Source organism: Gallinula chloropus (genome assembly GCF_964237585.1).
Source record: "Gallinula chloropus genome assembly, chromosome: 2".
Classification (NCBI taxonomy): domain Eukaryota; kingdom Metazoa; phylum Chordata; class Aves; order Gruiformes; family Rallidae; genus Gallinula; species Gallinula chloropus.
The window spans coordinates 32,779,363-32,805,519 of NC_140086.1; positions in this window are offsets into that span (position 1 = coordinate 32,779,363).

A 26,157-nucleotide genomic window follows, 5' to 3' on the forward strand; every position below is an offset into this window, starting at 1 on the left:
ATTTCATTGGGTTCCACTTCACCCATCTCTCCAGCCTGTCCAGCTCTAACTGAATGGCAGTGCAACCTTTTGGTGTGTGAGTCGTTCTCCCCATCTTTGTATCATCAGCAAACTTGCTGAGGGTAAACTCCATCCCTTCATCCAGGTCATTGAAGAAGTCGCTGAACAAAAGTTCTGCTGGTTAAATCATCTAAATTAATTAATATAGAACATTCCACTTGAAATGGATTAGTAAGCAATTATAAGAACAGTGGAAATGGCAGAAGAATGAATGGTAAGCTATAGTGGAGTCATAAATGCTCAATAAGATAATAACCTTTTTCACCTGGCATAAGATGCAGTAGTAAGTGCAATTCACCCACAAATGCAAAGACTTGAAGATCTAACAGGAGAAACACAAGAATTGAGGCATCTATTCATCTAAGCAGAGAGAGAGACTTCTAGACTGTGTATAGGAGTGTCATTTAATGCTCATTTAATGTAAAGTAGTAACCTCTGAGCATTTAACAAAAAACATGAACGCTGCTTACAGGAGTATGCTCCTATACTCAGCATTGGTGAGGCCATGCCTCAAGTACTGCATTCAGTTTTTGGCCCCTCACTATAAGAAAGATATTGAGGTCCTGGAGTGTGTCCAGAGAAGGGCAACAGGCTGGTGAAGAGGCTGGAGAATAAACCTTATGAGGAGTGGCTGAGGGAACTGGGGATGTTTAGCCTGGAGAAGAGGAGGCTGAGGGGAGACATTATTGCTGCTCTGCCTACAATTACCTGAAATGATGTTGTAAAGAGGTGAGTGTTGGTCTCTTCACCCAAGTGACAGGTGATAGGACAAGGGGGAAGGGCGTCAAGATGTGCCAGGGCAGGTTTAGATTAGAGATTAGGAAAAATTTCTTCACCGAAATGGTTATCGGGTTATCAGAATATTGATCGAGTTGAGAAGTAAAGTACTCAAAATTCAGGAAATGTAAAAGCTATGTAATTTGTGCATATGTACAGTAACATGCAAACCTGAATGTTAGGGTCAGTGGCCTCATTTTATCTGTTGTCCAAGATTATCCTTGGAAATGAACCCTTCATCATTTGTATTCTCACTCCTGTGGTTTGACCGTAGACTTTACTCAGTTTACACTGCCCATATTCTGTTCTGAGGATGCAAAGGCATAGTTTTTCTATGGCTACTCAATAATGTTGTATATGTGTAATTCAAAATATTAGCTATTGCATTTCCTCTGATTGGCAGTAGTAGGCTGTTTTACTTTTAGGGGATTTGAGTTTAAGATAGATTTGTCAAAATCATTGTGAATTTGAAGAAAAGAGATTAAAGTCCGAAATACACACCAATTTTAGAAGGCTGGTTTGAGACCTTGGAACTTACTCTTTACACATATGGTGCATAGGCTCATCAGTTGATCAATCAGTCATATACTAAGGCCTTTCATCCCCAAAATGAAAAACGCATAACTTTGGTTTACCTTTTGAAAACTTGGTTTAAGTTACTTGACTAACATTACATAGCAACTCTATGAGAGAGGCAGGACCAACATCAAACTTGTCAAGGCAGTATTCAGTTACTATTGCCAAGAGGTAAACACTTCCTTTCTGTTTTACAGGAATTGCTAGGGTTTATTTAAGAACCAAAGAGATTACAGCTGTTACACCATTTGATAGTCTCACACACTCATTTGCACACTCTGCCTTCATTACAATCCCAAGGTCCTGACAGCCCATCCCCACAGGGAGGTAGCTGCTTATTGTGTCAGTTTCTGCTCTGAAGCTGCTCACCATACCAACTTTGGATGTCACCAGTCAAGGTCTTTGGGCATCCTCTCATGTTCACCTCCATGCATCATTCATGTCCAGGATCTTACTCAACTTTCAGAAACTTTTACTTTTGTCAGGACTTTTACCTTCTTCTTTCCAGGCTTCCTTATTTCCACAATTACTCATATTTTTGATCTCTAGGATATGGGTTTTCTGGGCTAGTCTAGATCCAGAAGTGCAATTCATGATCATAATGTATGATTCTTTCATGCCTATTAACTGGAAGATTCAGGATGTGCTGCCTTTGCTTAGCAAAGAGAGTTGTATTCAAAGTTTACAATAACTCCTTACAAGTGGCAGCTAGTTGAGTGGCAAGTTTCTGCAGAAGTGCAAAAGTTCAGTTGCTTCCACAGTGCCTGCCACCACCACAACCCCCTGCCCCCCCTCTGCCACTGTTCACCACCTGTTAACAGTGCATACTAATTTTCCAGAGGGGTTTGTTTTTTAATTTTGGAAGAGTTTTCTAAAGACAGTAATACTTAAAACTGTGATATGATAGTGCCTTCTTACCAAATATAACGTCTTTGTGCTAAAGCAAGAAAAATGTCAAAATAGAAACTTCCCTATAATTTTTTAACATAGGCATAGGTGAAATAATGGATTCTTCAGAAACATCAGAGCTGTTAGACTGATATCCAAGCAGTTCAAGATTGTCAGGGTTGTACAGATGGAAAACAGAAGTTTCAAATATCCCTAGTAGTAGAATTTATGATGGTCAGCCTTTATTCTTTAGGGACAAAAAGGTCCTTTTTAGTGGATATAAACCAAGCTTTAAATATAGTGAGAACTTCCTAAACAGTAGCATAGCAATAATAGAGTTCGTCACAGTATATCTCACCATCATCACATTAAGAATTCCCTTACCTATTTGTGAATCAAACATTTTTCCAAAGTTTGTTATAGTTACATACACTACAAAATAGTAAAGGTAGAACTATTTTCTATTCTAGAATCACAAAAGTATGTTTTAGAAATAAGTACTTTGGTGTTGAAAGTAATCCATTAAGCAGCCAAAGACCTCAGATAGGCAGTCACACAAAATGGTTTGGAGGAAAACAGCTGAGTTCTGTATTTTTATAATGTTAGTGGATATTTATCTCTCATCTTGACAGAGTCACCTCCAGGTTCATAACTGGCCAAACCCAATGAGATAAAGGATTTGGCTGTAGAGGGTAACACTCATAGCAGACCAAAGGGATGTAAATTTAGAGGGATCTGGGTGGGAGTTTTGTTGTTTGTTGTTTGGCTGTTTGTTTTGTTTTGGTTTTGGGTTTGTTTTTGTCGTTGTTGTTTAGTTTGGTTTTTTCCCTGAAAGGAAAAGGAAAATAAATTATGAATATATGGTTTATTGCCAATGGATATTAAATGGATTCCATATTTAGCTAATTTGGCTTTTAGTACTTTTGCTGATAATACTCCTAACTGGGTTTGAGATATGCTGGATCTTCATGACTATTTTCACAGTACAGTTCTATTTGCACTTTGCTATTCTGAATCCTTTAGACTAACCTCAGACTTACAGTATCTTCAGTAGCCAATATTGCAGCATAATCTATCTTCTGAAAATTGATATTTTTAATTTTAGGTAGTCTCATACATCGCATTTGTTTTCTCAACTCTTTGTCACATCTTCTCAGAGTTTCCTCAGAAAATAAAATAATTTGACATATTAAAGATTTATTTCATCAGATTACTTTGTTATTTAAAACTTGGTGAGTGTCTGCTCATGTGTAGGTCACCTTATCAGAATCCTTTCTAACAATCTTCTCTGAACTGCCAAATATAAATTGATTTCAGTGCATTCATTAGGTACTAATTTAATTAGAATGAAGTTACACCTTCCATTTTCATATGTAAAGTTATTAATATATAAAAATGATCTTGAAATTAAAAACATTTGTAAATATTGAAATGTTTCCTTATTGGCATCAATGCCACATATTATGGATTGATTGATTTATTGATTGATTGATGAGCACGGGTCATTTTATGAAGCCAGACATTTTACTTCTCAAAGACTAGTCTTGAGTAAGCACTAGGAATTCAGTCTGAATCACACAAAACCATTGTAAGTACTTTAACCACTGTGTGAATGTTAGAACTCAACTATGCTACTAGTAGTGGCTACTTGAGTACTCACATTGGAAGGAATTGTACATATTCACTCACCTTCCCCCCAGAAAGAAGCATGGGGATTATGTCAAGAGATAAATAGCTTTCTGTACAGTTAAAAAAATTAAATAGTAATAAAAAACCACTAAAAACCCCTGAAACATACCTTTCTGAGGATTTAGAAGACTGTTCTTACGTGCCTGGAAAGGAAACAGAGCCAGCCGGTTATGAATATTCAGACAGAATGCTACCCTGAGTAGGTTAGAAAGCTAGCAATCGGGATGCCTTTTTGTCATGTATGAACTGTGAAATATGTCAGTCCTTATTTACATAAGGAGCTAATAATTATTTGAAAAGTGCTCTACAGAGTGAAAAATAATGGTTTTAGTTTATTGTTATGTTAAATATTTTAGGTTAAGATATCTCATTAGAATGCAAATGTATGTAATTGTTTCTTCCTGTACAATAACTTTTGCCAAGGCAACGGATAGAGCCAAGTAAGGCTCTGTAATTTGACTTTGATGAAGACAGTCAGTTAGTCAACTTCTGCCGCTAGAAAGTAGTCAGAGCAAGTACAGATGTCAGGTAGTGAGGTCCTCAAGCTGTTTGCTGGCCTCCATGATACTGAGTAAAAGTCAACATCTGCTTCAAGTACCACTTGTAAGGATGATGGGCATTGATTAAACCCTATTGGGAATCTAACAGCTAAGAGGGTTAGTGTAGGAACAGACAACCTTTTCTTCAGAAAACATTTTAAAAATTCCTGCATTTAACCAGCTAAGTAGATGTACTGGTCATTTATGTGTAAAATATGAATCTTTGTGGTGGACTTTGCACTAATTGTAACCATTTTAAATGAAAGATTATCCTATCATCTGTTAAAGCGTTAAGAGCAAGCAGATGAGTGGTGTTGTTTGGAAAGGAAGTATAAAGTAAATGCAACGGTGTGAGTAAATGTATTGCCATATAACCTCCAAATCTCTCGGTCCTCCCAAAATAGTTCTATAAATGCACATCTATGTTGCTTGAGTGGTGACTGACAAAACCTCAAGGCAGGATGTAATCAAGAATGTTGCAGAGCTCTGTATAAAACAGAATGGCTTAATCATTTATGAGTCCTGGCAATGTTGAAGCAGTTCTATAGTTATAAAAGCAAAAGCTTCACTTAGATTTAAATAAGATCTGCTGTTAAATTACACTGTGAAAGATGGACAGTGAAACCAAAAGGTCAGTACTGTGTGTGGTTTTTCTTTTTATCTTTTTTTTTTTTTTTTTAATCCAGCTAATATAATGTTCCTTGCACTATGGTAAGAATGTTTGATCAGTGAGAGCATGTTTTAATGCCTTGAGGTGTAAAAAATGTTTTTTAGACAGACACAAGAGAACAAGGATGATAATTTGGACAAGATGTTTCTAAAGGACCAACTACCAGCAAAGTAATCAGCTGCTGGGCAGAGAAAACACTAGGGGAGGAATGACACAAAGTGACAATATCAGCAGAAGACAGCAGAGCTGGAGGACATTACACTGTGCGTCCCGCTAGTGATGTTTAGACAAAAATATAATCACACTACAATTTGATACAAAGCAAAATAATGATACGACACTTTATTGAATGCTTAAGCCAGTTGTGGCTGATTACAGTAAGTTATTAATATATCTGTACAAGTAAGCATTTAATCGACGCTTGATTATCAATCCAGAGCCAAAACTCAGACTGTAACAAATAAACCTAAGGTAAGTAAGTGTAATGGAAAGTTTATTAAAATCAGCCTCTACCAGTTTATAAATTACTTACTTTATGCTATAAACACAGAACACTAAAATATTTACGGAAACAGAAAATATATGAAAGAATAATTAACTGAATATTCAATTTAATATTCATAAACAACTGCATATTTCAATAATAAAACTTGATTAGGAAAAAAAAAACAACAAAAGGAGTTTAGTCTTTGCTTTAAAACCATATTAATTCAAACATCTCCATCAACAATTGTGCTATATATGCATGATGTCTAATTTTTAATGAAAATGACATGATCTGCATGCATGGTCAACATAAAAGACAATTTAGTCCTTTATGCTTATAAGAACACAGAATCACTGGCTGTGGGTGACAGCTAATTTCCTCTAGTCTCTTTATGCCCTGCAGCTATTAATGCATGCTGATCTTCGAGTATTATTGGAAAAAATTAAGCACAAATATAAAAGAACAAAAAGAAAGCCATTAATTTTAGGCTAATTTCAACAAAATAATTTGAAATGCACTACTACAGTTAAAGAATATATAATATAATGCTGGACTAACAATTTTGTATGAAAAACAGGCTGATATCACACACACAAAACCCCATTATAAAGTACAGATGTTCTCTTAGATTAGGAAAAAAAGTTCTCTTTTAGTATATTTAAACAAAACATATGGGATTCATTTTAGTAATTTCAAAGCTTTTTTAGATATTTCTTGAACAAATACTTAAGGCGTGTGATATGGGATGTTAAAAAACTCTCTGACATACTTTTATTCTTTGGTATTAAAAAGGTACAAGGCAATAATTTAGGAACTTAATACCGAATGGATTAACTAGAAACGAAAGACTAGTAAAATAGGAAAAAAGTGAAGCAAACCAAAACTTTGCCAAGTCATTCCCTATTTTTCATTGAAGTTAAATGAATGTGCTATATTTCACATTTAAGCTTATTTGCTTTAACTTTGCAATAATTTGTGCTTTCCTCTCACTGTTTCAGAAAGTTCTCCAACACATTTTATCCAGTCTGATTTGTTTGTTCATCTTTGGTTGTTCCACATTCCTCCTTATTAGAAGTTCTGTTTTCCCTGTTTAGGCACCTTTTTGGCTATTGTACAAATCCAGTGCATGTGTGACAAAATTGTGATTAGAAGACAAGGTCTTAAGCCAGTTAATATCCATTTGCCCTTGGGTTTTTTATTTTATTGAGCTAAAAGATGTATTTTTTAATTACAATTAACTGCCTGCAATTCAGAATGCTGATGCTTGATTTTCAGTTTGAAATTGTGGATTTGCCTGTCTAGAGATGTATATTGAAAATAAGCATGAATTAGTCATAGTTGATAATACTTATTCTTGTGGAACCACATGACAAAGAATGCAACTCACTTTGAAAGAGTTGCAGGGTTCAAGAATTTTGTATGCCTAAACGCAGCCTTTGCTTTTCTAGGAGCAATTTCAAAACAGTGTGGCAAATTCCAGTATATAAAAATTCAAATTTTGGAAGTGTGAATAGCTCCTCAGTCTAACACAAGCAAGTTAAGGTGAAGCAATTAGTTTTCAGTGACTCTGGCAATCAGCTTCTGAAGCATCTTATATTAGCACACACAAATGATGGTCCAAGAAAAAGGCAGGCAGAGTTATCTGAAAAAGGAAAATTATGCCTGACCAAAAGGGTTACATTTAGGTCTGCTGTGAGGCAATTTTGGTTCTGACACATTAAAAAAATACATATTATTTATCCCATATACTTAAAGCTTTTTGCAATAACTTGCAGATGACTCTATACTATTTCTTACTTTTGTTTCTCAAAAATTAGCTATTTCAGAACTGATTTTATAGGATTCTTATCCACATTTTCATATGAAGACATATTTATATAACTCCCAAATGTTTAACATTTCCTTATTTAGTTACTAAAAGGAATTGATTGTTCGCTACTGCAGCTTCCATCCTTTTCTGTGAATCTGCAGTATGCTTCTTCACAATTACAGCATGAAATAATTTTGCTTCTAAGATGTATATGTTTAATCAAGAGTGCCATACAACAATACATAGTAAGCTCTGTAGCTAATTTGAAAATGCTCTAAGGTCCATTACATAGATTTGGGGGGAAATACAAGAGTGATCTTTTCCACATCAAGGGGAAAATGAATGCAGAATTTGAATGAAGAAACCCCAGAACCATGGGATTGTTTCATTTCTAAGACTGATAATAGGACATAGAGCTTATGCTTCCAAGTTGTACCCAAATATTTTCCCATCAAGTGGTTTTTTTTCTGAGGTAATATTAGTGCTGTTCTTAGTGTATTTTCTAATGAAGAGCTGACCTCCTCCCAAAGTCCACAATGGTGAAACTGTTACTCTCTGTCATTCTGAACAATATGATTAAATAACTGCAGACTCAAAGTGGATTTCCAGAAGACAGTTAGCCATTTACTAGTGGAATGAAAGGAACTAGTGAAAACTTCATTTATGCTTTTTCTACTATATCAATTGTGTAAGGAAGCAGAAGCTTCTGATGACCAGAAGTGTGAAATTGACTTCCTTTCCTGGTAGTGACTGAAGTTTAGAAAATCGAACATATATACCAGTAAACTAGGCATTTTCATGCATATATAAATTGTAAAAAAAATACTCAAAACTGTATTTAATATATTTATGAATATATCAGCATTAGTCTAAAACATGTATATGTTTGCATTCTATTAAGCCTGAATAATTACATAACTGAATAATTTCCATTAACTTCACTGAGGGTGATTTCTGCTTGTCTGAAAGAGTGCGACTTTCACAAAGTAAATAATAACATGTCAATGAGCTTAAACATCAAGGACAGGGATGCACAGAGATTCATATAAAATTATTTGGGACATTCAGTATTCCACAGAAGATGCTTTTGAGCTCTTACAACTGAAATATTGCATGTGGAAGGATTTAATTTCTAAAACCCATTTTCTTTTTGAAAGACTTTCCTGGCATGTCTTTTTTCAGCTCAATTTAAGGTGAAACTTTGCTTGTTTGCTCATATTATAGATGAGCCTAATATATATAATCTTTAAAAGGTAACAGTATAGATTTCTGTGGGTTGGATACTTTTTATTAGCAGTCACTCAAATTACTGGATTTAACATTGTCATTAGTGCTAATTATGATCCATTTTGCTACATGAGGAAACTGGAATAGAACACGATGAATCACGCCTTTGAAATGACATGACATAGTCTGTTGGCAAAAAATATAGCATATAGTTTAAATTAGTTTAATTTTTATTCCTTGTGCTAATCCTCAACATTTCAATCAACGTAATAGCAATAATTTTGGCTCAGCCCACCTATTTCCAAAAATAAATACGTATATTAAAGCTACGTAATCCAATTTCCAGAAGCATTTATAGAATGTGCATGTAACCATGCTGGTCAGAAAGGGGCAGTTTCCTCTCTCGTTTCACTTAGCACATTTTATTTGCGAATTAAACAATGAAATTATATCCTTCTTTTACCACCTTTTCACATTTTGTATCCTGGCTCTGTTGTCTTGATTGCTAAGGTAATTTGAAGGGGGGGAAAAAAAAAGTAAAAATAAGTCATAGTACTATGGCCCCATACCAAAAACATATTGCTGTGCATTCAATTGCAATATTTCTCCTGAGGCCAAAACATTATTTTCACAAAGAATAATGCTATGCAAAATAACAGGAAACATACTGTGAATAATGTCTTACATATGAAACCCTTGGTACTGTTAGTAAAACATTGGTTATGTGCATACAAAATTAAATAGCCATGAAGAAGAGACAACATAATAGTTTGTGGATTTATTACGTATTAGCTAATAGCTTTTTTATTTTATTTTAAACTCTAATATTTCCACTTTAAATTTCTGAAATTATTGCACATACCCCTACTGTTATACGTGGCAAAAGGAAGTTAAAAGAGGGACTCTATCAGAGAGTGTAGTGATAGAATGAGGGTTGGTTTAGATTAGATATGAGGAACAAATTCTTCACTCTGAGGGTGGTGAGGTACTGCCACAGGTTGCCCAGAGGAGCTGTGGATGCCCCATCCCTGGTAGTGTTCAAGGCCGGGTTGGATAGGTCTTTGGGTAATCTGGTCTAGTGGAGGGTGTTCCTGCCCATGTCAGGGGGGTTGGAGCTAGATGATTTTTGAGGTCTCTTCTAACCCAATCATTTCTATGACCAAAAAACCCCCAACAGAATTTAAGTAGAGTAAATGTGAGGGACAGACTAACAAATACTAACTTCACAGTGATACTGGACTTCATTCTGAGTAATTCTAAGATCCCAATAGGCCAAAACTGTTGGCCTTTTCATTATTATGCTATTGTGGTTTATTAGTTTGATCTACTTAAAAAATGCAAGAAATAATCCATCATCTTGAAATTACTACTGAGAAATCCTGTTACTTCTACCCAGTTTTTTAAAGACCAGTGTCAAAATGCAAGGATTATTCCTGGTCTCTGAAACTCTCCTTAGCAGCCCAAATTCTGGTCAAGGGATCATCATTATATATTAGTTTTTTGGACACTTTAAGTATTCCTTAACACTAGGTCTCTAAATGGAAATCCGGCAATCACTTCTGAGAACATGAGTAAACCTTAGTTCTGCCAAGGCATATTGCTGCAGTGCCTTTTGGACAGAAATAATATGGCTTCATGGCATCCAATATTTCCTTTTCCCAAAGATTGATCTGGCTGGTTGGATTAAACCTAACTAAATTTACTGTTTCAGACTTTTAGGATAATTTTTGAAGGTGTTCTGGTGGTTGAATACCCCAAGAGACATCTGTTTGTAAATCACACAATTATAGAATTCTTGGGTTGGAAGGCAACTTTAAAGATCATCTAGTCCAATCCCTCTGCTGTGGGCAGGGAAATCTTTTGCTAGATTGGATTGCTCAAAGCCCTGTCCAATCTGACTTTGATAGAGCATCCATGATCTCTCTGGGCAACATGTTCCAGTGCTTCACCACCTTCATTGTAAAAAATTTCTTCCTGATCTTAGAATCATAGTATGGACTGGGTTGGAAGGGACCCCAAGGATCATAGAGTTCCCATCCAACCTGGCCTTGAACACCTCCAGGGATGGGGCATCCACCACTTCTCTGGGCAGCCTGTTCCAGCACCTTACCACACTCTGTAAAAAACTTCCCCCTAATATCTAATCTAAACCTTCCCTCCTTTAGCTTTAGTCCATTCCCCCTTGTTCTGCCATTGTCTACCCTTTTAAAAAGTTGGTTCCTCTCCTGTTTATATGCTACCTTCAGGTTCTCTAAACCTACTCTCTTTCAGTACAAAACCATTGATGCTTGTCATGGCACTACAGGCCCTGGTACAAAATTTCTCTTTTTTATAAGGCCCCTTTATAAATTGGAAGACCACAGTAAGTTAACCCCAGAAGCTTTCTTTTCCAGACTGAACAACCCTAACTCCTAAACCTTACTTCATAGTAGAGGTGTTCCAGACATCTGATAATTTTTCTTACCCTCTTCTGGACCCACTCTAGAAGGTCCAAGTCTTTCTTGTGCTGCGGACCCCAGAACTGGATGCAGTACTCAAGATGGGATCCCATGAGTGATGGGAGAATCAACTTTCTCAGTCTGCTGGCCACACTTCTTTTGATGCAGCCCAGGATATATAATTGGCTTCCTGGGCTGCAAGTGTATATTTCCAGCTTATGTTCAGTCTTTCATCAACCAATATCACCAAGTTGTTCTCTGCAGAGCTGCTCTAAATCAATTCAACCACAATCTTGTACTGATATTGGCGATTGCCCTGACCCATATGCAAGGCCTTGCATTAGGCTATCTTGAACTTAATGAGGTTCACATGCGCTCTCAAGCCTGCCAAACTCCTTCTGGGTGTCACCTTGCTTCAAGTGAACAGATTGTACCACTCAGCCTGATGTCATCTGTAAACATGCTGAGGGTGCACTCAGTTCCACTGTCATTGATGAAGGTTTTAAACTGTATTAGTGCATGTACAGACCCTTAAGGGACACCACTCATTACTAGTTTCCGTGTGGATACTGAGCCATTAATTCCTTATTCATTTAACCAACTGACCATAAAACCCATATCTTTCCAATTTAGCATCAAAAATGTTGTGAGACATCATATCAAAATCCTTACAGAAGTCAGGGTAGATTAGCTGTATGATATCTGTGGCTCTTACCTTGTCCACTGATGGAGTTACTCCACCATAGAAGGCCACCAGATTAGTCAGGCACAATTTTCCCTTGGTGAAGCCATGGTGGCTGTCTCTAATCACCTCACTGTCATTCACATGTCTTGACATAGCTTCCAGGAGGTTATGTCCCATGATCTTACTAGAAATAGAGGTGAGGCTGACTGGCTGGTCAGCCACAGTCCTCCTTTTTACCCTACCTAAAACTGGTTCTGATGTTTCCATTTTCTCCAGTCACTGGGGACTTTGACTGACTGTCATGACTTTTACATTATGATGGAGAGTGGCTTGGCAACTATTTCAGCCCATTCCCACGGAGTAATTTAGTTCCTCACTTAGGCAACACTGTCTGAGCACTATAACAAAGTACCTTCACACTTTGTAGACACCTACATTTCTGATACATGAGCTGTGTATGCATGTGACTACCTTACAGTAAGGATTTTAGCATGAATAGCTAAACTACATCTAGACAAAATATAATCAGCAAGCTATATTGTGTTGACTGTCAGATCAGATTGATACTTATTATTTTTCCTTGGTTCGTTTCTCACCAGTCGCACTAAAATGATTGCACAAAGTCACAAGTTTGTTCTTCATTGCTAAAATCAAAACAGTTATTTACTTGATATAACTTAACACTTTCTTGCAAAAACAGTGTCATTGCTTCTGGAAATACCACTCTGAAAAAGCTAAGAGGCCTGTTCCCTTAACCATGTGCTTTATACATTTTACACCTTCTACACATTTTTAAACCATATTGGTCAATGACTTGGGCATGATTCTTACTGGCTGCAGAAATAACTTCTAACAAACCTACATTATCACTTACCATAATATCACCACAATTAGGTTGAGTTCATTATGTAATATACAATCATTATTAAGACTAATTTTATTATATCTTAAGACATATTCTTTCTTTTTCTGTTTGTTGTTTTTTGGGTTGGTTTTTTTTTGTCACACAAATAAGGTCACAATCACCTTTTTGAATTGAGGGTGATTGCTATACTTAAATATATGCCATCTTCTTGGGCACAGATGTTACATTCTTGCATTACTCTAGAGCTCAAACCTTGAGAACTTTAATAAAGGCATTAGAAAAAAAAGTATTTGTAGGCAGATTCTGGAAGCCTCCCAGCTTGTGTATCTTTTTATTCTAAATGGCATGCTGTTTCCTGGTATCTCAAATATATAACCTCAAATATATGAGCTTACTCATCACAGAGAAGGTCATTCTTAAAATGAAGACAAAGCACCAAAGGCACAGTCACCAAAATATCACTCACAAAAATACCCACAACAGGTAAGATCACTCTCTGTACAGTCAGAGGCCAGTGGGAGTTTGCCTGAACATTCTCAGAAGACAAAACAAGACAGTTACTCTTCAGTCTGGTGTTGTAATTACAGTCTTTTATCAGAAAGCATGAAACCATAATGTTCAGAAATAAAACCCAAATGAGATATATTTCCCTCTGGTTTTGTGTACTAAGAAGAGTGGTGTTACCAACAGGACTTTAGGAACATTTGCAGAGAAAAGTTGATTTCAAAGACATAGCAAACTTTTTAACCGGTCTTCAAACTAGCCTGGATTTTGCATTTCTAGTAATGTATAAGATAACAATATATGTCCAACTCTATGTGAATGTAAAATTATTTGGAACTGCAATTTAATTATTAAGCATAATGTCTTAAACGACCAGTTGTCTCCATTATCCTTGATTTTTAAATGTCTTGCTTTATATGTAACAGATGGTGGGGGTCATATGTGCAGTATATACAAGCTTATGTACACATATGTGTGCACTAACAGACTTGACCTGTGGAAAATTAATTTATTGCCAATTAAAATAGATTTGGTTAGTGAGAAACAGAAATACAAACATGAAAATTATGCTTGTACTTCACAACTGGTGGCACAAGGGGAGTGGGAAATGTGGAATTGTCATCAGGCTGTAACACCTCTTCTCTGCCTCTCCTTTGTTTTGACTTTTTCTGTGTTCCAGTGTGGGCTCTCCCTCAGCCACAACTCTTCAGGTATTAACATCTGCTCTTACATGGAGTCCTCCATGGGCTGTAGCGTGGATATCTCCTCCACTATGAAACACCCTTTTCTCGTATTTTGACATTGGTGTTCTCTCTACGGTTTCTTATTTTTTTTCTTTCCTCCTTTCTGTGCACGTGAAGTTTTTGTCTTTTCTTAAATAATTATTCTCAGAGCATTATGCTCCTCTGCAGCCTTTCCAAATGACCCTTTTTTAGTATTTGATCACATCCTGAATGCCATGTCCCAGGCTTTACCACTGATGCTCATGCAGCAGGGTGGAGGAATGCTGACAGCTTTGCCTGCCTACCAGGTTTTCTTTCTTTGCCCTCTCTGACAGGATGACCTCTACTTCTACTTTTTTTCAAGGTGGTATCTCATTCCTTGTTCTTAGAAGTCTGGTCCTACAAGTTCACCCAGCGGGGAGGTGACTGCAGCAGCACAGCTCTCTGCTTCCACACAGAATTTTGGTGACCTTGACATCTCTTTTGCACACTTTTAACACGTTTCCCAAGATTTAGACTACAAAATTAAAACAATGTCTTTTCCCTCTCATTTTTAGGATTGTGTTCTGCTTTGGCTTCATGTATTCTTTCAAACTTAACAGGACTGGTAGGTTACTATATTTTCAAGCTTCTTCACGTCATATGGATATCGTAATGCAAAAATATTCACTGTATAGATATCTCATGCTGCTTACAAACAATTATCCTAGTTATGTTTCTTCAGGGACATTAAACATGGTATTAAAAATATAGATGACAGGGATCTATTCATATGCATATTTCAAACTTGCTATTTTTTTGCCATCTTTCTGAGTATTAAAAATTTCTCATATGAAGACACACACATATGTGCTTACAATCCTACTTATATCTTCTATCTTGTTTGTGAACACTGATCATAACACAGCTTTTGCCAGAGTTTTCACATAGCTTTCTCTGGAAAGTAGAATTTAAATCATCAACTGTACGTAAAATTTTATTTTATTTGTACATTAGAGAAAATAGGACCCATTGGAGAAATGGACATGTCTTTCTTCTGGAGGGGACTAAAAGAATTAGCTGAATTAGTCAAGCACAATTGTGCCTGAAAGAAGACATAAGTATTCTTTTTATGGTGAAATAAATACTGTGGTGAAAAGAACTATTTATTCTAATGGGCAATGCAGGCATGATAACACAAATGGTACAACTTAGCCACAATTATACATATAATACAAATGAATTCTTTTCTAACTTCTAGAAAACTTCTAGAAAACATTAGGATAAGCAGGGCTGATTGGAGCTTCTGCTTTTATAACAGTGCCTTACATGCCTGAAATGGTATCAATGGGTCAGTCATACCATGGATCAAAGCAATGGGAGAAAATTTCCATAAAGGGACAAGGTAGATTGGCCTCTAAGTCAAAATACCCAGTGTCAGAGAGAGTTCTGGTCTAATATGAAATCTGCATGAGGTCAGCTTAATTAATAAAGAAGTGTAGCTTAAAAAAACCAACACAGTACAGGCATTAACACTTGATGATAGCATAAAAAAGATTAGAAAAGGTGTTATGATGTCCTACTTACATTTGAAACTACTCATGAGGGGATTTTCATGTGTATGGGGAATTGTTTCTCACATATATTGGACTTCATAGTCATATGAGGGCTCATAACTAGTATTCACGTGGGAAAGAAATGTGTTGGCTAAGATGACTGACAATGACAGACATTCACTGCTAGTGAGGGAATAGATTTGATGACCTACTACCTACCTACCTTCCAGGCTTTGGGCTGGATCACGATGAATTTCAGCCAATGTCAGTTCTTGGTTGATAAAACAAGTTAGATAGACAAGGAAGAAATTTCTGTGTACTAACAAAATGATGATGTGATGGGTAACTGACAACAACCTCTAAATACAATGAAGCCCTGCCCTACAGTGACTGTCTCTGGGGACAAGAGCTGTTTCTCTCTTCTTGTCCATTCTGTGATAGCTTTGGCATTGCTGCTCTGATTGTAATAAAACAACATGTCCCAGGTCACCGAATTTTTGAAAAAAAGTGATGGTCTAAAAATGTATACCTATCAACAACTGCAGTTCCCTGTTTGCTATTTTAACTTTTGTTCTAGATATTTGTCTAAGTGCACTTGTATAACTTAAGTTCTTTTTATAGTTGTTCCTACTTTGAGACACTGCATGCTATCCAAGGTGATTTTCACAGTCAAATTATGAACTGCTGAAAAAAAGATTTCTAAAGTAAATACTTACAGATTCTTAAATATAATGGCAGCGTTAGCTACAGATATTGTGCTCGAGAGAAAGCAATCTTCTGTTCTGGTAGATACTAATTAAGCTATAGTGTCCATGGTATAGTAAACACCAGTGACCTTTTTTTTCGGGTTTTTTTGTTTAAATCTTAACATGCAGATTATGATGGGGCAATTTAGTTCACACTCTTCTGGCCATTTTCTTATCATTAGCATGCAATGTAATAAGATATTTCATTATTATTTAGTCTGAAACTTTAGCAGAGAAGTTGCTGAAATTACCTCTAAATTTATACTTGAGTTACTGGACTCATTATTTCAAACATCTTGGTCTGAATCAATATCAGTAATGATTCATTCTTTTGATTAAGAAGTGACTCCATCTGTAGATGTCAGATAATTACTGAGATGACCTATAATGAGAACATTTCACAACTCTCTGACTTAAATTTCTTATTCCCTCAACAGCATAATGACTTCCTCCTAGATCTTTTTATAGTGTGTCTATGCTCCTGGGGTTTCTTTTCATGATCAGTCGCTATCAGTGGTTGCTTCTATCATCTTTTTTTAGACAAAGAAAGATAGTGGCTCCATACAACAAAAAATGTGCTTTGTCTGGGATTATATTTTATTTTTTTCCCTGTGTATTTCCAAATTTTGCTCTAAAAGCTCTGTTACACTAGTGAATGTTTAAAGCTGACATCGACTACTATGGTAAAGATGATAGAGGATATACTTTGTTATTCATTTAAGTAGTCTTAGGGGAATTAATATGTTTTTAAATATAAAATATTAAGATTAGAAATGCAAGTTATTCTTTTGATCCCAACAGCTGGGAATATGGTATTTAAAAGTTTGTAAGAAGAAATGATAACTTTCACTCTGAGGCGTGCTGCAGTACTTGAAATTCATTGCTATAACAAAATACAAAGAGTGCTTTGTAGTTAAGGCATAAATTCTGTGTTATTTCTTTTGATTCTTTTGTGAACCATTTCTAGGGAATAGAAAAATTACATCAACATCAGACTCTGCCTTTTGACTCAACACACTGCACTTTTTTACTCATATATATTCACAAATATTTAATTGCTTTCTAAAATGGTCATACAAATAGTTTATCTTCTTTTACTCACAGTCTCTTCTCTCTCTTCTCCTCAGTATTTTTTACTTGTTGGTTTAACAAATGGATTGATTCAATATTGGCCTTTAATTTGGTTTGTATGTAATCTATGGTGGCCAGCTTCTCAGCCAAGATCATCTCCTGTGCATTCCTAATGCAAACTAAATAAGCTAATCTTTTCTTTCTTTCTTTCTTTCTTTCTTTCTTTCTTTCTTTCTTTCTTTCTTTCTTTCTTTGGCGAGTGTGTGTGCATGTGTGTAAACCAAAACCTCAAATATATGTACAATGTATTAAATACTGCTACTCAAGGAAGCTGTGTAAGGGAATATACTCCCTACCAATGGCTACATTTTTTTTTTCAGTGAAAGAAACTTCAAGCTCATTAATTATTACCACTTCATTCTTTTCTCAAGATTTACATTCCTGTTATGTGACTGGACTTGCTTAAATAGTCGGAAATAATGAAGACCAAAATGACAGACTTATTTCCTAGCTTCCTTTTATAGCAAAGAGAAAGAAATTTTGTGTAACAATAGACCTTGAGTACAGTAGGTCAAAAACCTCAGATACATTTCTATCACAAAATACCTTTAATACTGCACATTTACTGCATCAATAGACATCTGCTTTATTAGTATCAAAAAATGGAATCATTATCTCTTCCTGATGTACATATCAATTTTAGACCTTACATTAAAAATACATGCATGAATGAGACCAGCAAGAACACTAATGAATGAAACCCATCTAACTTAAGAGATCTGGCCTTGCTGAATTGGGAAAGAAATCCTAACTGTGATGACAATCCCTTCTATAGTGGGTTTTGTGTATGTATGTACATGCATGTGCTTTTGATGACAGGAAAAAAACAGAGCAAAGATGATCAAGAAGGAATAACCCAGATAAAATTCAGTGACTACTGAAACAGTTAAAGGCAGCAAATATTCACAGTAAGATTTGGCCTTTCTTGAACTGTCGTAGTCCAGTGGGCCCTCAACTACACTGGAGTCTGTACTTCTGCTGTATTGTCCTGTGTCAGAAATTACTCGCCACATTTATTTTATCTAAACTTCTAATAGCTTCATAGTCAGAAGAATATCAGAAGTGCTCAAATCACATCTTTAAATAGATTAAATGGATTAGGTAAAAATTATTAAATAAATAGTTTGAGCAGTAGACAGTCATGGTCTTATAAAAATGAATTTCATATAATAATAGATCTTGAACTTTCTAGATTTTTCTTTTTTTCTGGATAATGGGATATGTAGTGTTTTGTGTGAAAATGAACACCCAATAGAGTACAATGCTGGCTTTGATTAATCCATTTTCATTGCATAGAAACTGATTGTACATCTCAGAAATATCCCCATGAGTCATGGTTGGTATCTTGCTTGCTAAGAAGAAATTCTTAACTTTCACAATAAAGTCACTCTTCGAGAGCTTCTGTTATATATCTTTTATTATAGAGTACACTAATTGTTAACAACATTAATTGGGTTCATTTCTCTTAAGATTTGCTTATTTGAGATTGACCTAGATTTTTTTGAGAGATCAGCATTAAAAGTTTTTACCACATGATATTTTGTAGATCTAGCAAATCAATTACACTGGTGATTTGAAGTCTCAGAAACAGCTGATTATTTCTCAGTATCATCATGGAAACACTGTTTAAAGTGAGGACATGAACTTCACTGGTTTTCTCCAATTAAGTGGTGTCTGTAAGTACACAATAAAAAGTAAACCTTTTCTACAATATAATGTTGTTACAAACCTTCACAGTTTAAGTGCGTGATTGGGTGCTGTACAGTTTGTGTCTTTAGAAGTTGTCCTATCTTATGGAAAGAGGTTAGACTGCACTATTACAAGTGCTGATGTAGTTTGACCTTCTTTACAAACACATTCTTCCATGAAAATGTTTGTCATGCACAGAAGATAAATCTCTGATTCATTCCTTACCTTCTGTAATAACCGAGTCATGCCAATCCATTCCTCTATAATTGGTGCACAGTGATATTTAATGTAACTATTAGAAGAAATCTCTGTGCATATATGTTCAGATTTTCATGAAACTCTAATAGGTTTAGCAACATGAATCCAGCTTTCCAGGGAAAAACACACATATGAAGCTCCAGCCAAATTCTGTGCTTCTGTGACAGACTGCTGAGGAAAAGGTTCCCTTCATAGAGGTATGACTAATTTTTACAGTCTGGAAGATTTTTCTCTTTCGATTTTAATCTCAGATAAATTTATGCATTGATTTTCAAAAAACAAAAAATATTTTTAAGAAGTAGAATAAAATATATATATATATATATATAAAAATAAATGGAGCTTTAGGAAAAAAAGCCTTCCATGAAGTGACCACTGATTTATTAGGCAGTCTCCATTTTTCTTCGTGTAATAAATGTAAGGTACTTGTGTAATTTTTTAATGCACTTTTCAACAGCTCACCTGGCCTCCCACCCATTTATTAATTTCTGCAGTGCCTTACTGTTCCAAATCCAAGATCAAAATAAACGATGTTGAAAAGATGATAACAACTTGACACTGAAATGTTTCCTCCTTTCTGAAAGTGAGTCATTTCTCCTTTCATTAAATTTCAGGTAGGCAAGAGACATTCTTGAAACAGCTACAACTTTCTCTTACATAACAATGAACAATTTAGAGCTTAAAATTTCATGGCTTGAAGGTTTTGATATAGAAATTTAGTATCTTGAGAAAAAGAATTTCACAACTTCCCAATGAAACCTGAAACGTCTTTCTGGATTTGGCAAGGTTAAACATACTAGACTGAGAGGATGTTATATTCAAAAGGTTCTACAGTTTTTGTTAGTGGGGGTTTTTTTTGTATTTTCATGATTTCTTGGTAGGGTTGTGTATTCACACTTCATGTGAGAAATGCAAGAACCAGTCTTGATGAACTTTTTTTGAGTCTGTTTACAACATAGCTGCCGAAGATAAAATACCTAGCTTCTTTTAATCTTTCCTTCTTACAATTAATTATCTTAATTTTAACAAAAAGTGAATTATAACATTAGAAATAGCAAAATAGGTGGATCTAATAATAATCTCTTAATAACAGCCCATGCCATAGTAAGGAAGAGATAGGGAAAGGATAAAACAAATAACAACCAGAAAATAAAATAACACAAAACACAAATTCCCCCTCAAAACCCAAAACCACCACCACCACCAAAAAAACCCCACAAAAATGCATGTTCTGAACAGCTTGGAAATCGAGAACAAAGGTTCTTACCATCAATCTTTCCCAGACCCTGTACCATCTATGAAGCCTTGTGGTTACCTAGTGGACACTATATTTGAAACAGTGTAATGATTTCCATGGGAATTCAGATCCTCCTGATGCATATCATAAGAATGTTATCTAGTCTTGTAACCCTTCATGTGAAATCAAAGCCTACCTAATTGTTTGTCACTTTATCTCCCTCTCTGTTTGTTGGGTTTGGGGTTTTTTATAATTTATAATTTGCTTAAGAAAAGTGTTTGGCCTTTTAAACACATCTAATGCATGGATTGCCGCATTTGGAGTTTTTGAGCACTACCAGTCAAAGCCATTATCACTGTAAAGCCCAGTGGGAGTTAAAGAAAACAGGAGAGAGGAAATATACATTACTTTTTCTGCAGTGAACCAGAGACAATTTCAGAATTACTTCCCGATGCTAACCATGATTTTTCCAATTGTAGTAGTTAATTACAAAGATAAAAGTGATGAAGCAAGCAAACAAACAAAAGTCTAAACAAGTTTTTTTCTAGTATAAATTCTGCTGAAATAAAAAATAGCCATATTGTTCTGAAATATGTTCTGTTATCAACCATTAGCAGAGGGTTATTTCAACACTCTAGGTGTCATGGCATACAACTTGAATAGCACTTTGGCACTACCACGGTGCCCAAAAATTATAAGTTAAAGTATGGGGAAATTAAATTCAGAAGCTTAAACTAGATATCAGATTCACTGCAGAGTGCATAGGGAGTGTTCGGTGCCTGGAATTTATGACAGCAGTACTGTGAGCAGGTTGACAATTAGTGAGATGATTGGGTTATAAGAATCACTTAAGAAAAGGATATGTCTAAGTTTTCTTTTTCTCAGCCTTTGGCATCTCTTTGTGATAGATACTTGCGTAAGACATATTTACAGGAAGGCTTCATGGACTTTGGCACTAATTTTTCTCTTTCCTTTGCAGACAACTAAACTGCTGTTTCTGTCTTCAAATGAAACCAAGTTGTGCCTTCCTCTTGCATACTAATGTAGTGTCTATATTGCTGGCCCAAGAATGTGGCAGAGATGAGTTCTAATTGCTCTTTAGTCTGAGGGGTTTCAAATGACATTTTTAAGTTCTGCAGATGAATATGCTAAACACTATATTAAATTAAGTTCAGGATTGTGGTACATTACTTGTATCTTCTTTCAGCTGTGTAAAGGATGTAAGATTCACAGAAAGAGTGTTAGAAAGAAACAGTATGAATGCTGTAACTGCAAGAGAATCCTGCCTGAGTGGGGGGAATCCAGCCCTTGTTCTCACGGTTACAGAATTTTACATTAGAGAGTCATTGGCTCAAATACTGTCATTTTATATTAAGCACACTGTAAGCACATCTACAGAATGAGAGACTAGACACGAGGAAACATATACACAAATCCTTCACACTCTTATCTGTAAGTCAGGATCTGAACCACCTTGCCCAGCAACATGATAGAGTCTCTGGATGTATTGCAGCAATACAGCTATCAGGATATAAGCATGTCTTCTGAGAGGACAAAGAAGCTAAAACATCCACTGCCGGTGAGAGAGAAAGAAGTCAGCCTCAAATTTCCTGCTCTGTCTTGAATACACAACCTGTCAAGAAGGGAGCTGTTATTCCTGCCCACGTCTTTCTGATTAGTAGACTGAAAAGCCCTTACAAAATCAACCTACATTAAAAATAAATTAGACTTTTTTAAAATAGAAAATATTATGTGTATTTTGAAATAATATAAATGATAAAATATTTTCTTTTGCATCCCTTCCTCCCCCTGAAGACTCCATCAGATTTACTGCAGGGACAACAGATAGAACTAACTACATTAAGTGCATCAAAGTATTTATGAGTCACTGCAATGAATGCTATATTGAGCATAAAGAAAACAATCAATCAGAATGTGTGGGGAACTTCTGTAATTCTAACTGTAGAAAATAATCTGTAGAGTCCACAAAACCCCTGTGAAATTCTATAGCTGACCAGCAAATTTGTGCATATGGTCCTCTCTAAAAAAGCCTAATATAGCATACAAAGCTATATATCTTTATGCTCCAGGGATCAAACACATTTTATCATGTACTGTATGTTATACAGTCTAATTTAATTGCTTGACAAAAATAATCATGTAAAAAATCTCCAAAACTTTAAAAAAGTTAAATCCTGCCATCAACCAGATCCTCTGCCATCTGTCAATGTGCTCAAAGCACTCATCTCCAGGAATGTGGATGTGTAAAGAGTAAGGGAATTACTCCACTTGGTGTTGCACTATTCATAATCGAGTGATGTTGATAGAGCAACACTATCATGCTCCTCTTTCCTAATCAGTTCGTGCTATCACCCTTATTTATGTACTTTGCAAGAAAGCTCAGCACCAAAGCACCCAAAATAGCTGGTCACCACAATTACAGATTAATAGAGTCAATAACTGAGGTCCTAAAAATACCAAATATTTATTTCCAGTATTTCAGTACTGCTAAGGCACCTACTAAACTCACTAAGTGTGCAGCCACCCTCTAGCTATGCAGAATAGTGCTCATCTTTTCTTCATGAAAGGAAGTTTGGGTAGCCCATCTGTCACTATGGAAATGTTAATTTCATATTAATACATTTTCAAACAGATTAAATATTTTATCCATGTGTTCTAGAGTCAGTCAATATGACAGATTGTGAGGTTAAGACTGGTGTTTGGGCAGAGCAGAAAGAGGAACTGTCAACTCCGTTTTGTATTTCTAAAACTGCGGGAAACTCAGATCAGTTTAACAGCATTTGAAAATTATTGCAATGCAATAGCTGTTCAGAAGTGCAAGAGAAATTAGCTGATAACCTAACTGAAAACCTGATTTTTGATGAACAGATGCAATCTTTACACTATTGCATCTTAGTTGCCTGTTTTATCAGAAACTTGTCTAAATAATAGCTGATAATATTCCCTAGAAATCTCTCTACTCAGTAGAGATGAAGCTTTCAGTTGCTGACTTGTGAGGACACTGATAGTGTTGCATATACTTTTCTTTTACATACTTTAGTTTAATTGGTTTAAAATAAAAGACAATTCAAGGTATGATTTACCAACACTAATCAGAGTTGAAGGCACTCATGAGCTTGGTAGAGATGTGAAGGGAGGCTAAAGATCTAAGATTAGAAACAGTTCTTGAAAGACTTTATAGACTAGCAGAGAATCTTCCTCAGTGAAAGCACATCAAATTCCCCAACTAACACTAGATTCAAGAGATAGATTATGTTTTGAGCAGTACCTGTTGCATCAAAGCGGGGTAGGATAATATTCCTTCCTTGTATTTCATGATGTTTGGCTGTTAAACAGGTTAGTGAGTGGACAGAACATGAAAAAAGGGAGAAGCCTGAGAATCCCCTTAACAAGCTCTGTCACTGAGCTGTGGAGGAATATATTTGCACATACACAAGTTGATTCATTGATGAATAAGGAAATGCAAAGCATGATTCCTATGACAAGCCTTCTGGGAAACTGCAGAAATTAAAAGTAGCAAATAGAACCTTTATACACCACAGCTGTTGATGTAGTTCTGACTAGATATAAGGAAGAATTTGAGGGCTTTTTTACTCTGAGAGTAGTGAGGCACTGGAACAGGTTGCTCAAAATTGATAGACATCTTATCTCTGGAAGCATTCAAGGTCAGATTGGACCTGAGTCTGAGCAACTTGATCTAGTTGAAGACATCCCTCTGCATTGCAGCAGGGTTGGACTAGATGACCTTTAAAGGTCCCTTCCAACCCAAGCCATTCTTTGACCTTATGATTCCAGAACTCTGTATAATGTCTGAAGTTCACATTTATAATAATTTGGTTTCATTGGAAATGTTTATTAACCACTAACAGCTGAATACTACTGTAAATTACTGTCCTTTTGTTTTCATTAATTTAGAATTAGCATTGCAGAATCAAGCCCTAAAGTAGCAGAAACTAAAACCTGTCAGCATGTGACTAGGGAAACAAATACTTCCTAGCCAATAAAAACACAGATAGTTTTGTGCTATAATTTAAAATAAATATTCAGTCTCTTTGTAAGATTTATTTTTTAATGTGATGAGTAGAAAATTCCAAACAGTATCATTACTAAGCAAAATTCAATTTGCTTTATTAGTGTAACGGATAATATTTTTCATCTGACTTTCTTTGCTAATGAGCACTGCAACAAAATCAATCCAAATTTCAATGTGTGTGAGGATAGACCCCTTCCTGATTTCCATGTTACATAAAGCCCTGAAAGGGAAAAAAAATATTTTGTGCTTGCTCTTTCCCCATATAAACACAGTTAGGAAGAGAGACAGAGAGAGAGAAGGGAAGAAAGGGATAAAGGAAGAGAGAAAGGAAGGGAGAAAAGGAGAAAGGGAGAGGGAGACCAAAAAAGAAAAGAAAAAAAAAGAAAGGAAACAAAGAAAAAGAAAGATAGAAGAGAAAGAAAAGAAAGAAAGGCAAGAAAGACCAAAAGACAGAAAGAAAGGCAGAAAGGCAGAAAGGCAGAAAGAAAGAAAGAAAGGCAGAAAGAAAGAAAGAAAGGCAGAAAGAAAGAAAGAAAGAAAGAAAGAAAGAAAGAAAGAAAGAAAGAAAGAAAGAAAGAAAGAAAGAAAGAAAGAAAGAAAGAAAGAAGAAAAGAAGAAGGAAAGAAAAAGAAAGAGAGAAAGAAAGAGAAGAAAGAGAAAGAAAGAAAGAAAGAAAGAAGAAAGAAAGAAAGAAAGAGAAAGAAAGAAAGAAAGAAAGAAAGAAAGAAGAAAGAAGGAAGGAAAGAAAGAAAGAAAGAAAGAAAGAAGAAAGAAAAGAAAGAAGAAAAGAAAGAAGAGAGAAAGAAGAGAAAGAAAGAGAAAGAAAGAAAGAAAGAAAGAAAGAGAAAGAAAGAGAAAGAAGAGAAAGAGAGAAAGAGAGAAAGAAAGAAAGAAAGAAAGAAAGAAAGAAAGAAAGAAAGAAAGAAAGAAAGAAAGAAAGAAAGAAAGAAAGAAAGAAAGAAAGAAAGAAAGAAAGAAAGAAAAGAAAGAAAGAAAGAAAGAAAGAAAGAAAGAAAGAAAGAAAGAAAGAAAGAAAGAAAGAAAGAAAGAAAGAAAGAAAGAAAGAAAGAAAGAAAGAAAGAAAGAAAGAAAGAAAGAAAGAAAGAAAGAAAGAAAGAAAGAAAGAAAGAAAGAAAGAAAGAAAGAAAGAAAAGAAATCACCCTAGCCTCTTCCTTCATAAAACCTTGAAGTTATACGGTTAAAAACCCATGTCAGGAAATGCCAAAGTGAAGCCTGTATGAGCAATCTTAATTCTGGCTCTTTATAGAGGTTCATTACAATAGTCATTAATTCAATGACCACACACTATTTCTCAAATAATACAATATAATTTAATGTACTTTTACGTGACCTTAGATGCACATGCTTAGTATCTTGGAATACATTTCCTGTTTTGTGCATTTAGTCTGTTTTTTACTGTCATAATGAAACATGCATGTTTATCAACTATGACTTTGATATAATAACAATATATAATTCTCTCTCTAAGGCTATGTCTGCTTTGTGATTCTAAGGTATAATTTAAGAAGCTACCTTCTCTGGCTTTAATCTAGCTAGTTTGGACTATAA